General features: G+C 37.3%; 1 protein-coding gene across 1 annotated transcript in view; it reads right to left on the reverse strand.

The window, feature by feature from the left end:
- GUCY1A2 (guanylate cyclase 1 soluble subunit alpha 2) overlaps nt 1–13,528 on the reverse strand; it is a 462,235-nt gene that overhangs the window by 259,976 nt on the left and 188,731 nt on the right. The gene's annotated exons all lie outside the window — the stretch shown is intronic.

Genomic DNA, 13,528 nt, shown 5'->3' on the forward strand with positions numbered 1-13,528 from the left:
AACATTCAGAAAACTAAGATCATGGCATCTGGTCCCATCACTTCATGATGGGGAAACAGTGGAAATAGTGACAGACTTTATTCTTTGGATCTCCAAAATCACTGCAGATGTGACTGCAGCCATGAAATTAAAAGACACTTACTCCTTGGAAGAAAAGGTATAACCAACCTATAGCATATTAAAAAGCAGAGACACTACTTCACCAACAAAATTCCATCTAGTCAAAGCTATGGTTTTTCCAGTAATCATGTATGGATGTGAGAGTTGGACTATAAAGAAAGTTGAACACCAAAGATATGATGCTTTTGAACTGTGGTATTGGAGAAGACTCTTGAGAGTCCCTTAGATTGCAAGGAGATCCAACCAGTCCATCCTAAAGGAAACCAGTCCTGAATTTTCACTGGAAGGACTGATGCTGAAGCTGAAACTCCAATGCTTTGGCCACCTGATACAAAGAAGTGACTCACTGGAAAAAACCCTTATGCTAGGGAAAATTGAGGGCAGAAGGAGAGGGGGATGACAGAGGATGAGATGTTTGGATGGCTTCACTGACTCAATGGACATGAGTTTGAGTAAACTCCAGGAGTTGGTGATGGACAGGGGATCACATGGGGTCCATGGGGTCACAAGGAGCTGGACATGACTGAGTGACTGAACTGAACTGATCTTGGATGAAATTATGCAAACAAGAAACGTAGAATGAAAAATTGGTTTTGACATATTTTAAAAATCAACCTAGAATTATATGTTGCAATACTTCAAACATAAAGAAGAAATATAAACTTTCTGAGAGAAACAAAAACTAAGAGAATTTACTACCAGCAAATCTTCCCTTTAGGAAAATTAAAAGCTTTTAACTCAACCCTTTTAAAAAACCTTAAAAGAAGCTCTTCTGGAAGAAAGAAAATCACATAGGTCAGAAACTTGCATCTATATGAAGGAAGAGCATTGGAGAAAGAAAAAAGATAAAACAAATCCATTTTTCTTTTTTTAAATATAAATTTATTTATTTTAATTGGAGGTTAATTACTTTACAATATTGTATTGGTTTTGCCATACATCTCCTTAACTCTTCTACTAGGTATCTTTGTTCTACAAAGTAATAATAGAAATGTCTTGTGTGATAATAGCACATAAATAAGAGAAATGAATGACAGCAATGGCACAAGGAAGGAGGAGGAAATAATGGGGCATATTCAGCTGTAATACTGTTATATATATATATATATATATATATATATATATACACACATACATACTATTATATATATACACTATTTATAATACACTGATACATATATATTATATATATATATATACTATTATATTTAAACATTAGGCATGCATGCTAAGTCACATCAGTTATGTCCTAATCTTTGCATCCCTACTGACTGTAACCCACCAGGATCCTCTGTCCATGGGATTCTCCAAACAAGAATACTGGAGTAGGTGACCATGATCTCCTTCCTGACCCAGGGATCAAAGCCATGACTCATGTCTCCTGCACTGGCAGGTAGGTTTGTTACCACTAGTGCCACCTGGGAAGCCCATGTTCACTATATTACAGACTACAAATATATATTATAATATTATATACTAGTCATGAAGCAGCATAGTGTGTCATTTGAAAGTGGACTTCAATTAGTTGTAACTATATTTTGCAAAATCTATGGTAACTACTAACGTTAATTTACAACACATGCAAAAAGTGCTATGTTTATGCAATTGACAATTTATCAATGAGAGGGAGAAAACAACCTTTGATGTGTGGCTAGAACACTGCATATCTGTGGGCTTAGTATTAATCCTAGGTAAGGTAAATGCTTATTTAAGAACATGAAGTAAACATAGTGACTGCCTTACTCTGGATTCAGTAGCTACTAAAGCATTTCTAAATCATTTCTGGAGATCACTGAATGAAGAGATTTCTTGTTTCAGCCTAATTTTGATATAGATGAACCATACCTGGTTCAAGTGAAAGAGGATTATGTGAATCAAGTGAAAAAGGATTATGCCTGATTTAAGATTCCACACTAATTGTATATTTAAAATCTCACACCTATTTGTTGGAATCTCAGTTGGGCATTGGAATCTGAATTCCCGTAAGACACTTTGGATTTATTAACAATGAAAAAGAAAAAAAAAAAAACACAACTTTTAGAACCTAATCCAAAATATAGGAGCTTCCATGCCCAGCACATTTTTATATATCATGGTTAACATCACTCTTACTGCAAAAACATACGGAGAATGAAAACACTGTCTCTGTGTTTGTGTGTGTGTGTCTGTAGAGATACTATCTTCCATTTAATAGTATTTTAGAATTTTATTTCATGAAATTAAACTTTAATCTTTTCAAGAACTTCTGGTTTCTACTTTTCTAAAGCTCAGGGTGCTTGTCTAAGTCTACCCATTGTTTCTTTTCTTGGCTATAATGAACTCTAGGATGATATGATCATGTTCTCCTGAGATTTCTATCATTTACATTTTCACAACCAACCATCCTTGCTAGAAAGAAATATATTCAGAGAATTAATCCATCAATTTCCATAATTTTTTACATGTGTTCTAGAAGATGGAATTGTCATCAAAGCAAGTAAAAACATTATATCAAGCGCTTTGCTCTCAGCAAAATGCCAAGAGACTGTCAACTGACATCTGGAAAACTAAGGTGCTACATGTATCTTCATTTTGTCTTAATTTAACAATTTCTGTTAGGAAGTTTAGTTCAGTTGCTCAGTCATGTCCTACTCTTTGAGGCCCCATCACCAACTCCTGGAGTTTACCCAAACCCATGTCCATCGAGTTGGTGATGCCATCCAGCCACCTCATCCTCTGTCGTCCCTTCTCCTCCTGTCCCCAATCCCTCCCAGAATCAGGGTCTTTTCCAATGAAGTAACTCTTTGCATGAGGTGGCCAAAGTATTGGAGTTTCAGCTTTAGCATCAATCCCTCCAATGAACACCCAGGACTGATCTCCTTTAGAATGGACTGGTTGGATCTGCTTGCAGTCCAAGGGACTCTCAAGAGTCTTCTCCAACACCACAGTTCAAAAGTATCAATTCTTTGGCACTCAGCTCTCTTTACAGTCCAACTCTCACATCCATACATGAATACTGGAAAAATGATAGCTTTGACTAGACGGACCTTCGTTGGCAAAGTAATTTCTCTGCTTTTTATTATGCTGTCTAGGTTGGTCTAAACTTTTATTGTATTTTAAAAAATTTTTATTGGAGTATAATTGATTTACAATGTTGTGTTAGTTTCTGCTATACATCCAAGTGATTCAGCTATATGTATACATATATCCCTTTATTCTAGGACCTCCCTCCCACTGCAACCCCTCTATCTTACCCATCTAAGTCAGAACAAAGCACAGATCTGAGGTCTCTGTACTATACTGCAGGTTCTAACTAGCTATCTATTTTACACACAGTAGTGTATTTATGTCAAGCCTAATCTTTCAGTTCAACCCACCTGCCTCTTCCTCCGTGTGTTCACACATCCTTGCTCTACATCTGCACTCCTATTCCTACCCTGTAAGTAGGTTCATCTGTATCATTCTTTCTAGATTCCTCATAAATGCGCTGCTGCTGCTGCTGCTGCTGCTGCTACTGCTGCTGCTGCTGCTGCTGCTAAATCATTTCAGTCGTGTCTAACTCTGTGCGGCCCCATAGATGGCAGCCCACCAGGCTCCGCCGTCCCTGGGATTCTCCAGGCAAGAACTGGAGTGTGTTGCCATTTCCTTCTCCAATGCATGAAAGTGAAAAGTGAAAGTGAAGTCGCTCAGTCATGTCCAACTCTTCGCGACCCCATGGACTGCAGCCTACCAGGCTCCTCCATCCATGGGATTTTCCAGGCAAGAGTGGTGGAGTGGGGTGCCATTGCCTTCTCCGCTAATATGCAATATTTGTTGTTCTCTTGGGGCTTCCCTAGTAGCTCAGCAGGTAAAGAATCTGCCTGCAATGCAGGAGACCCCAGTTCGATTCCTGGGTTGGGAAGATCCACTGGAGAAAGCATAGGCTACCCACTCCAGTGTTCTTGGGCTTCCCTGGTGGCTCAGATGGTAAAGAATCTGCCTGCAATGCAGGAGACTTGGGTTCAATCCCTGGTTTTGGAAGATTCCCTGGAGAAGGGAACAGCTACCCACTCTGGAATTCCATGGACTATATAGTCCATGGGGTCACAAAAAGTGGGACATGACTGAGCAACTTTCACTTCTGATTTACTTCACTCTGTATGACAGACTGTAGGTACATTCACGTCTTGACAAAGGACCCTATTCCGTTCCTTTTATGGCTAAGCAAAGTATTATTCCATTGCTTGTATATACCACATCTTCTTTATATGTTCATCTGCTGACAACTTAGGTTGTTTTGATGTCCTGGGTATTGTAAATAGCTCTGCAATGAACATTGCCGTACATGTGGTTTTTTTTTTTTTTTTCCTTTTTTCTAAGTATGGTTTTTTTCAGGGTGTGTGCCCAGGAGTGGAATCACTCGGTCATATGGTAGTTCTACTTTTAGTTTTTTAAGGAACCTCCATACTGTTCTCCACAGTGTCTGTACCAGTTTGTATTCCCACCAACAGTACAAGAGGGTTCCCTTTCTCCACACCCTCTCTAGCATTTGTAGACCTCTAGCATTTGTGGACCTCTCTATTGTTTGTAGACTTTTTGATGATGGCCATTCTGACCAGTGTGAGGTGGTACCTCATAAAACTCTTAGAGGAAAACATAGGAAAAACACTCATTGACATAAAACCACCTATCTTTTAAAATCTATCTGTAATGCTTTCATGTTTTGATTGATTGGTTTACATAGAGATCTCCTTCACTAATCTTATATTTCTCTTAAAACTATTTTCTAAGAAAACAGTTTACTCTTCCATTGCATCACAATACTGCTAAGTATTAGTGATAGTATTCATAGGACTGTAATGTATTAAGCTTATTTCAATTTATTACTGATAAAATATGCATCAATGTATATCTATCACAGACCTCAACAACTGTTCTTGATTCCTCTTTTCTGCTGCTTTTTATTGTCAGTTATTTAAAAGATGCTTACTCCTTGGAAGAAAAGTTACGACCAACCTAGATAGCATATTGAAAAGCAGAGACTTTACTTTGCCAACAAAGGTCTGTCTAGTCAAGGCTCTGATTTTCCCAGTGGTCATGTATGGATGCGAGAGTTGGACTGTGAAGAAAGCTGAACTCCAAAGAATTTATGCTTTTGAACTGTGGTGTTGGAGAAGACTCTTGAGAGTCCCTTGGACTGCAAGGAGATCCAACCAGTCCATGCTAAAGGAGATCAGCCCTGGGTGTTCTTTGGAAGGAATGATGCTAAAGCTGAAACTCCAGTACTTTGGCCACCTCATGAGAAGAGTTGACTCATTGGAAAAGACTCTGGTGCTGGGAAGGATTGGGGGCAGGAGGAAAAGGGGATGACGAGATGGCTAGATGGCATCACCAACTCGATGGACGTGAGTCTGAGTGAACTCCGGGAGATGGTGATGGACAGGAAGGCCTGGCGTGCTGCAATTCATGGGGTCGCAAAGAGTCGGACATGACTGAGCAACTGAACTGAACTGAACAGATTGTACGAAGTATTTTCTTTCAATGTCTTTTGATATTTAATTGTCCAAACTTGCTGAAGCTTCATTTTAACTGCTATCTTAAATTTTATTTAAAAGACCTCATGATTAGATCACTGAGTAGCCTATTAAACACAATCCTTTTAATCTCTGTGAGCTGCACTCTATTCCTTTCTAAAACAGAGTTCCATATGTCATGAGCCACAGTGTATAAAACACAATCCTGGTCCTCAGCACCTTTGTTTATACCTGACTCTTTTCACAATGCTTCCTTTTCCTTTTATAGGCATTGACTTGGCTGAAGCGAGAATGAAAATAGATTTTAACATATTTACAGTCTTTTCCTCTATGACTTCAATTTGGCTCCCTTGAATTATCAGAAATGATTAGCAGTCAGTAGTGTCAATGACTCTCAGGAGAACTATGCACTATTCCAAGCCAAAGATGTATTTCAGTGCCTCATGGCTCTCAAAAGGAAACCACACACCATTATTAGTACCTCTTCCTCCCAGAGTTGGGAAAATGATCCCTTACAAATGCTAGTACTCATAAACCCTTCTGTAATTCTGTAAGTGAGGGCAGCCAGTATTAGAGCCAAAAACATGATACTACAGGTTATCTGGGGAAATTAATTCAGTTCACTGAGCTCCAGCTTCAACATTTGTTAAGGAAAAGAAAAAGAATATTTCAAACTGCATAACATTGTGGTTTTATGTGGCAAGAATTAAATTAGTCACAATTTCTGTAGCTACCATTTCCTGGCCCATAGGGTATACTCAGTATATGTTCAATGAACTAAGGGCTTGGCAGGGGGCCATCCTTTAATGATTTCATTCCCTCCATCCCTTTTCTTGTAATTTATGTCACCTACTTCCACTTACCTAACTTTTGTTACAGAGTTGATTCAAACACATGGCTGGTAACTGTCTTGTGTAGGAAGTAATGGCTTACACTTTGGTCACTCAAAAACCTCCCTTGGTGACCATCGCCACAGTGCCTCGGCTGACTTTAGTCAGATGGCTCCCGGAAAATTCCGTTTGCTGCACCTGTTTACCACAGGAATGCTGAACTTCTGCAAACACCAGCTTTATATCAAGGTCACAGCTCTCATAGGCTAAACTCTGCTATATGTTAGCAGTCATTTCTCCTAGCTAACTAGAAGTACAGCCTATTTAGGCAAATGTATTTCTTAGAAGGTCACTCACAACGTTATTCATCACTCTGTCCTAACAACTAGCTAGGCTCCTACCCTGTTGATTCCTAAATTAAAAGTCACCATTTTCTCTTTTTTTAATTGAAGTATAGCTGATTCTCAATATAATATTAGTTTCAGATATATGACATAGTTATTCAGTATTTTTATATATTATACTCCATTTAAAATGATAAAACAATGGCTATATTTTCCTTGGTGCTTATTTACTTTATACAGTAGTTTGTATCTCTTAATCCCTTAGCCTATCTCCTCCCCCTCTCCTCTCTGTGCTGGTAACCACTAGTTTGTTCTGTATATACATGAGACTATCTGCTCTATTATTCATTCATTTTATTATTTAGACATCACATACAAGTACATTGAAGTACATGAATCCTTTTGAATTATAGTTTTTATTTTTTCTGGATATGTACCCAGAAATAGGATTGCTGATTCACATGGAAGCTGTATTTGTAGTCAGTTTTTAAGGAACCACTATATTGTTTTCCATTGTGGCTGCACCAATTTACATTACCACCAACAGTACAGAAGGGTTCCCTCTTTTCTCTGCACCCTCTCCAGCATTTATTTGTAAACATTTTGATGGTAGCCATTCTGATAGGTGTTAAGTGATACCTCATTTTACTTTTGACTTCCCTTTCTCTAATAATCAAACTGTTGATCATCTTTCACATGAGTGTTTGCCATTGGTATATCTTATTTGGAGAAAAGCACATTTAGATCTAGCTGGAAGGATTTTGAGAATTCCCTTGTTAGCATGAGAAATTAGTGCAATTATGTGGTAGCTGGAACATTCTTTGGTACTGTCCTTCTTTGGTATTGGAATGAAAACTAACCTTTTCCAGTCCTGTGGCCACTGCTGAGTTTGCTGTCTTATTGAGTGCAGGACTTTAATAGCATCATATTTTAAGATTTGAAATACCTCAGCTGGAATTCCATCACCTTCACTAGCTTTGTTCGTAGGAATGCTTCCTAAGGTCCACTTGACTTCACACTCCAGGATGTCTGGCTCTAGGTGTGTGATCACATCATTGTGGGTACCTGGGTCTCAAAATCCTTCAAGCTAGGCTTCAACAGTATGTGAACTGAGAACTTCCAGATGTACAAGCTGGATTTAGAAAAGGCAGAGGTATCAGAGATCAAATTTCCAACATACATTGGATCATAGAAAATGCAAGGGAATTGCAGAAAAACATCTACTTCTGCTTCATTGACTATGCTAAAGCTTTTGACTGAGCAGTGGTGGTGGTGGTTTAGTCGCTAAGCCATGTCCAACTCTTGCGACCGCATTGACTGTAGCCCACCAGACTCCTGTCCATGAGATTTTCCAGGCAAGAATACTGGAGTAAATTGCCATTTCCTTCTCCAGGGTATCTTCCTGACCCAAGAATCAGACATGGGTCTCCTACATTGCAGGCAGATTCTTTACCAAGAGATATGAGGGAAGCCCATTTGGATCACAACAAACTGGAGAAAATTCTTTAAAAAATGGGAATACCAAAGCACTTTACCTGCCTCCTGAGAAACCTGCATGCAGGTCAAAAAGCAAGAGTTATAACCTTACATAGAACAATAGACTGGTTCAAAATTTGGAAAGGAGTATGTCAAGGCTGTATATTGTCACCCTGCTTATTTAACTTATCATGTGCAATGCCAGGCTGGATGAAGCTCAACCTGAAATCAAGATTGCTGGGAGAAATATCAATAAACTCAGATATGCAGGTGACACCACCCTTGTGGCAAACAGTGAAAAGGAACTAAAGAGCCTCTTGAAGGTGAAAGAGGAGAGTGAAAAAGCTGGCTTAAAACTCAACATTCAAAAAACAAAGATCATAGCATCCAGTCTCATCACTTCATGGCAAATGGATGGGGAAACAATGGAAACAGTGACAGAATTTATTTTCTTGGGCTCCAAAGTCACTGTGGACAGTGACTGCAGCCATGAAATTAAAAGATGCTTGTTTTTTGGAATAAAAGCTATGACAAACCTAGATAGCATATTAAAAAAGCAGAGACATCACTTTGCCAACAAAGATGTATTCAAAGCTATGGTTTCTTCATTAGTCATATATGGATGTGAGATTTGGACCATAAAGCAGGCTTAGCACTGAAGAATTGATGTTTTCAAAATATGGTGTTGGAGAATACTCTTGAGACTTCCTTGGACTAAAAGGAGATCAAACCAGTCAACGCTAAAGGAAATCAACCCTGAATATTCACTGGAAGGACTGATGCTGATGGTAAAGTTCCAATATTTTGGCCACCTGATGTGAAGAGCTGATTCACTGGAAAAGTCCCTGATGTTGGGAAAGATTGAGAGCCAGAGAAGGTCATGACAAAGGATGAGATGGTTGGATGGCATCACTGGCTCAATGGACATGAGTTTGAGCAAGCTCCGGGAGATGGAGAAGGACAGGGAAGCCTGGTGTGCTGCAGTCCATTGGGTTGCAAACATTTGGACATGGCCAAGCAACTAAAGAACAATATTTAAGTCTTCTGCCCATTTTTTGATTGAATTGTTTGCTTTTTCATATTAAATTGTATGAGCTGTTTGTATGAACTATTTGGGTATTAACCACTTGTTAGTGAAATCATTTGCAAATATTTTCTCCCATTCTGCAGGCTGTCTTTTTGTTGATCGTTGCCTTTGCAGTTCAAAAACTTGTAAGTTTTAATAGGTCCCACGTACGGGTTTTTTTGTTTGTTTGTTTGTTTGTTTGTTTTGCTTTTATTTCTTTTTGCCATGGGTGCATCTTGAGGCTTGATCGATGCATGCTGTCATGTCCAAGTCTTTGTGACCACATGGACTATAGCCCACCTTGCCCCACTGTCCAGAGATTTTCTAGGCAAAAATACTTGAGTAGATTGTTATTTCCTCCTTCACAGGATCTTCCCAAGCCAGGGATCAAATCTGCATCTCCACAGCTCCTGCATTGGCAGGCAGATTCTTACCACTTGAGCCAACTACTGCTATGATTTGTGTCAGAGAATGTTTAGCCTAAGTTACATTCTAGGAGTTTTATCTTTAAACCATTTTGAATTTATTTTTGTATAGGGTATAAGAGGGTGCTATAATTTCACTGATTTACATGTAACTGTCCAGTTTTCCCAACACCACTTATCTAAGAGAATCCATTTCTCCAATGAATATTCTTAGTACCTTCCTTATAGATTGATTATAGGAATGTAGGTTAATTTGGGGGCTCTCTTTTGTGCTCCATTGTTTGTATCAATATGCCACTGTTTTGATTACTGTAGGTTTGTAATATACTCTGAAGTATAGAAGGGTAATACTTCCAGCTTTCTTCTTTCCTACATTAATCTTTGGCAATTCTGTCACTTTCATTTGTTTTGGTTTTGTGAAAAATGTCCCGGGTATAGAAACTGCATGAAATCCGTAGATTGCTTTACCTGCTATGGCCATTTAACAATAGCAATTCTTTTAATTTATGAGATTTCTTTCCATCTCTTTAAATCATCCTCAGTTTTAATTAACAATGTTCTATAGTTTTTAACATAAAGGTTTTCACCTCCTTGGTTAAGTTTACTACTAGGCATTTTATTTTGTTGATGCAATTTTAAATGAGATTTTTTTCTCTTTCTGATATTTCCTTATCAGAAATAGACTAGTGTAAAAAAAATGCAGCTGATTTAGGTTTATTGTATCCTGAAACCTCACTGAATCCATTGTCAGTTCAAATAGACTTCAGGTGGAGTGTTTAGGATTCTCTATATGGAATATCATGTCAGCTGCAATAAAGTCTTACATCTTCCCTTCAAATTTGGAAACATTTTATCTCTTTTCCTTGTCAGACTGCTGTGGCTAAGGTTTTCAATACTAGTTTGAATAAAAGCAGTGAGAATGGGCATCCTTATCGTGTTCCTGAATTTAGCAGGAAGGCGTTCAGCTTTTTAGCATTGAATATAATGTTGGCTGTGAGTTTGTCATACATGATTTTTATTATGTTATGTTCCCCCAATGCCCACTTTAGTAAGAGATTTTTCATGAATGCATGTTGAATTTTATCAAATGTTTTTCTGTCTATGATCATGTGGTATGTCTTTTGTTTGCTAATTTGGTGTATCACATTGGTTGATTTCCATGTTGAACCATTCTCATGACCAACTTGATCATGGTGTATAATCCTTTTTATATATTGTTGGATTCAGTTTGTTAATATTATTAAGGATTTTTATATCTATATTCATCAAAGGTATTGATCTGTCATTTTCTTTATTGTTGTCTTTGCCTGCTTTTAATATCAGTGTGATTATGGCTTCACAGAATGAATTTGAGTGTACGCCTCTCTTCAATTTTTTTTTGGAATAGCCCTTTTTTGGAAGGTGTGTATCACTATGAACCCGCTTCTTAAAACTACTTCTGTTGCATCCTATTGATTTTACAAGTGTTTTCATTTTCATGTTCCTCTGTGTTAAGATACTTATTGATTTATTTCATTATTTACCCATTTTTAAATAACATGTAGGTTTTCATGTGCTTGTTCTTTCTCCTTCCCCCCCACCACCGCCCCAGTGGTTTATTTCTAATGGTTGTGATTAGAAAAAAATACCTTTGTTGCCATATTGATCTGATTTTCTGTATGAATAATCTGACTGTCAATGTCAGTGGGGTATTGAAGCTTCTTACTATTATTTACTCTTATTGTTAATTTCTCCCTTTATGATTTTTATTATTTGTTTTATATATTTAGGTGCTCCTATACTGGGTCCTTACATGGTAATGGACGTAACCTTCCCTTCTTGTACTGACCCTTTATATAATGCCCTTCTTTGTCTTTATGGCATTTATTTAAAAGTCTAGTTTACCTGATATGAGTATGTGACCATGAATTTCTTCATTTCCATTTTCATAAAATATCTTTTTCCATCTACTTTCAGTCCGTGTGTGTCATTGCCATCAAGTGACTCACTTGTAGGCAACATATTTAGGTTCTTGTTTTTCATTCACTCTGCCACTCTATCTCTTTTGATCTGCGCATTTACTCCATTGAAATTTAAATAATTATTGATAGGATGTATGTATTCCTATTTTATTCCTCATTTTCCAGTTGTTTTTGCACTTCTTTGTTCATTTCTTCTTTTTGCTGTTTAATGATTTTGGTTTTCAACTTTCTTGAGTTCTGTCTTTGTGCATCCATTGTATATTTTTCATTTGTGGTTAATATGAAGTGCAAGTATTTGGCCCAATATTATGTAGCTTCTTTAAGCTGACAGTCATTCAAGTTCAAACACATTCTAGAAGATATACATTTTTATACTCCCCTCCCCATTTAGTTTTTTTGTATTGTTTTAAATGTTCACATTTTCTTTTTTTACTCTGTATTATAGTTATAATTGCTTTTTAAAATGTTTTGATTGCTTTTTTAATTTATGTATTGGCTTATTTAAGTGATTTTTGATTATTTTATATATTTGCCTTTCCTACAATGATTTTCCTTTTCCTATTTATTCTAGTATCTTTTTTATATAGTAAGGCCACTTCACTACTTCTTTGAGGGTAGGTTTAGTATTGCTGAATTCTTTTAATTTTTGCTTTTCTATGAAATTCTTTCTCTCTTCTTGTATTCTCAATGTTAATTTTTCTGGGTAGAGAATCCTTGCTTATAAGATTTTCCCTTTTGATACTTTAAATATATCATGACAATCCTTTCTAGACTGTGAAGTTTCTGAAGATGTCTGCTTGTATTCTTATGAGGGTTCCCTTGTAACTCTGTTTTTCTTGTGCTGCCTTTATAATTCTCTGTTTAACTTTTACATTTTAATTATGTCTTGGTCTTTGGTTCATCTTGTTTGGGACCTTCTGTGCTTCCAGTACCTGGATATCTGCTTCCTTTTTTAGGTTTGGGAGGTTTTCAGTCATAATTCTTTCAAATACATTTTAGATCCCCTTCTCCCTCTGTTCTCTTTCTGTATTATGAATATTTGGCATGTTTTATCTTATCTCATAGATATCATATGTTGCTTTCTTCTTCTTCTTCTTCTTCTTCTTCTTCTTCTTCTTTTTCTATTTGCCTTTCTGGCTGCTGTTTTGATTGGGTGATTTCCATTACTCTATCTTCCAGATCACCTGTTAGTTTTTCTGTGTCATTTATCTGCTATTCATTGCTTCTAGATTCCTTTCATTCTCAGAAATTGAATTATCTTTTTAGTTAATTTATCTTTATAGTTTCTACTCTGCTTTTACAGTGATCTACATTTCCATGGATAATCTTTCTTAATTCGGTTAGCACTTTTCTTACCACCTTTTAGAAGTTGGGTTCTGGTAGATTGGTGAGTTCTGTTCAATTTTCTGTTCTTTCAGAGGCTATTCTTTGCTCTTTTAAGTGGAAGTAGCTTCTCTGCATTTTCATTTTACTTAACTTTATCTCTCCATGCTAATTTAGAAAAATCAGTTATCCACTGTGATTCTAATATGATATTTTATATCAGAGTGCCCCTGCATAGACTGTGAGTGTTCATTGATTTTGGCATGATGGTTACTTTTGATGTGGACACCAATCATATCTTTCCTCAGGGTGTGCTGGTCATTATTCCCTCGATAGGGAATGTGGTTGATGTTGGAGAATCTAGAGCCTGTTTAGGATGTGAAGTGGTACTTTCTCTCTGCTCCCTGGCTATCACTGCACTATCACTCTCTAGTTGTTGGATTAGAAGCCCTGAAAATAAGGTTTGATCAAGCTCTGCTGCCCTGGAGTGT

This window comes from Capra hircus, chromosome 15, assembly GCF_001704415.2.
Source record: "Capra hircus breed San Clemente chromosome 15, ASM170441v1, whole genome shotgun sequence".
Classification (NCBI taxonomy): domain Eukaryota; kingdom Metazoa; phylum Chordata; class Mammalia; order Artiodactyla; family Bovidae; genus Capra; species Capra hircus.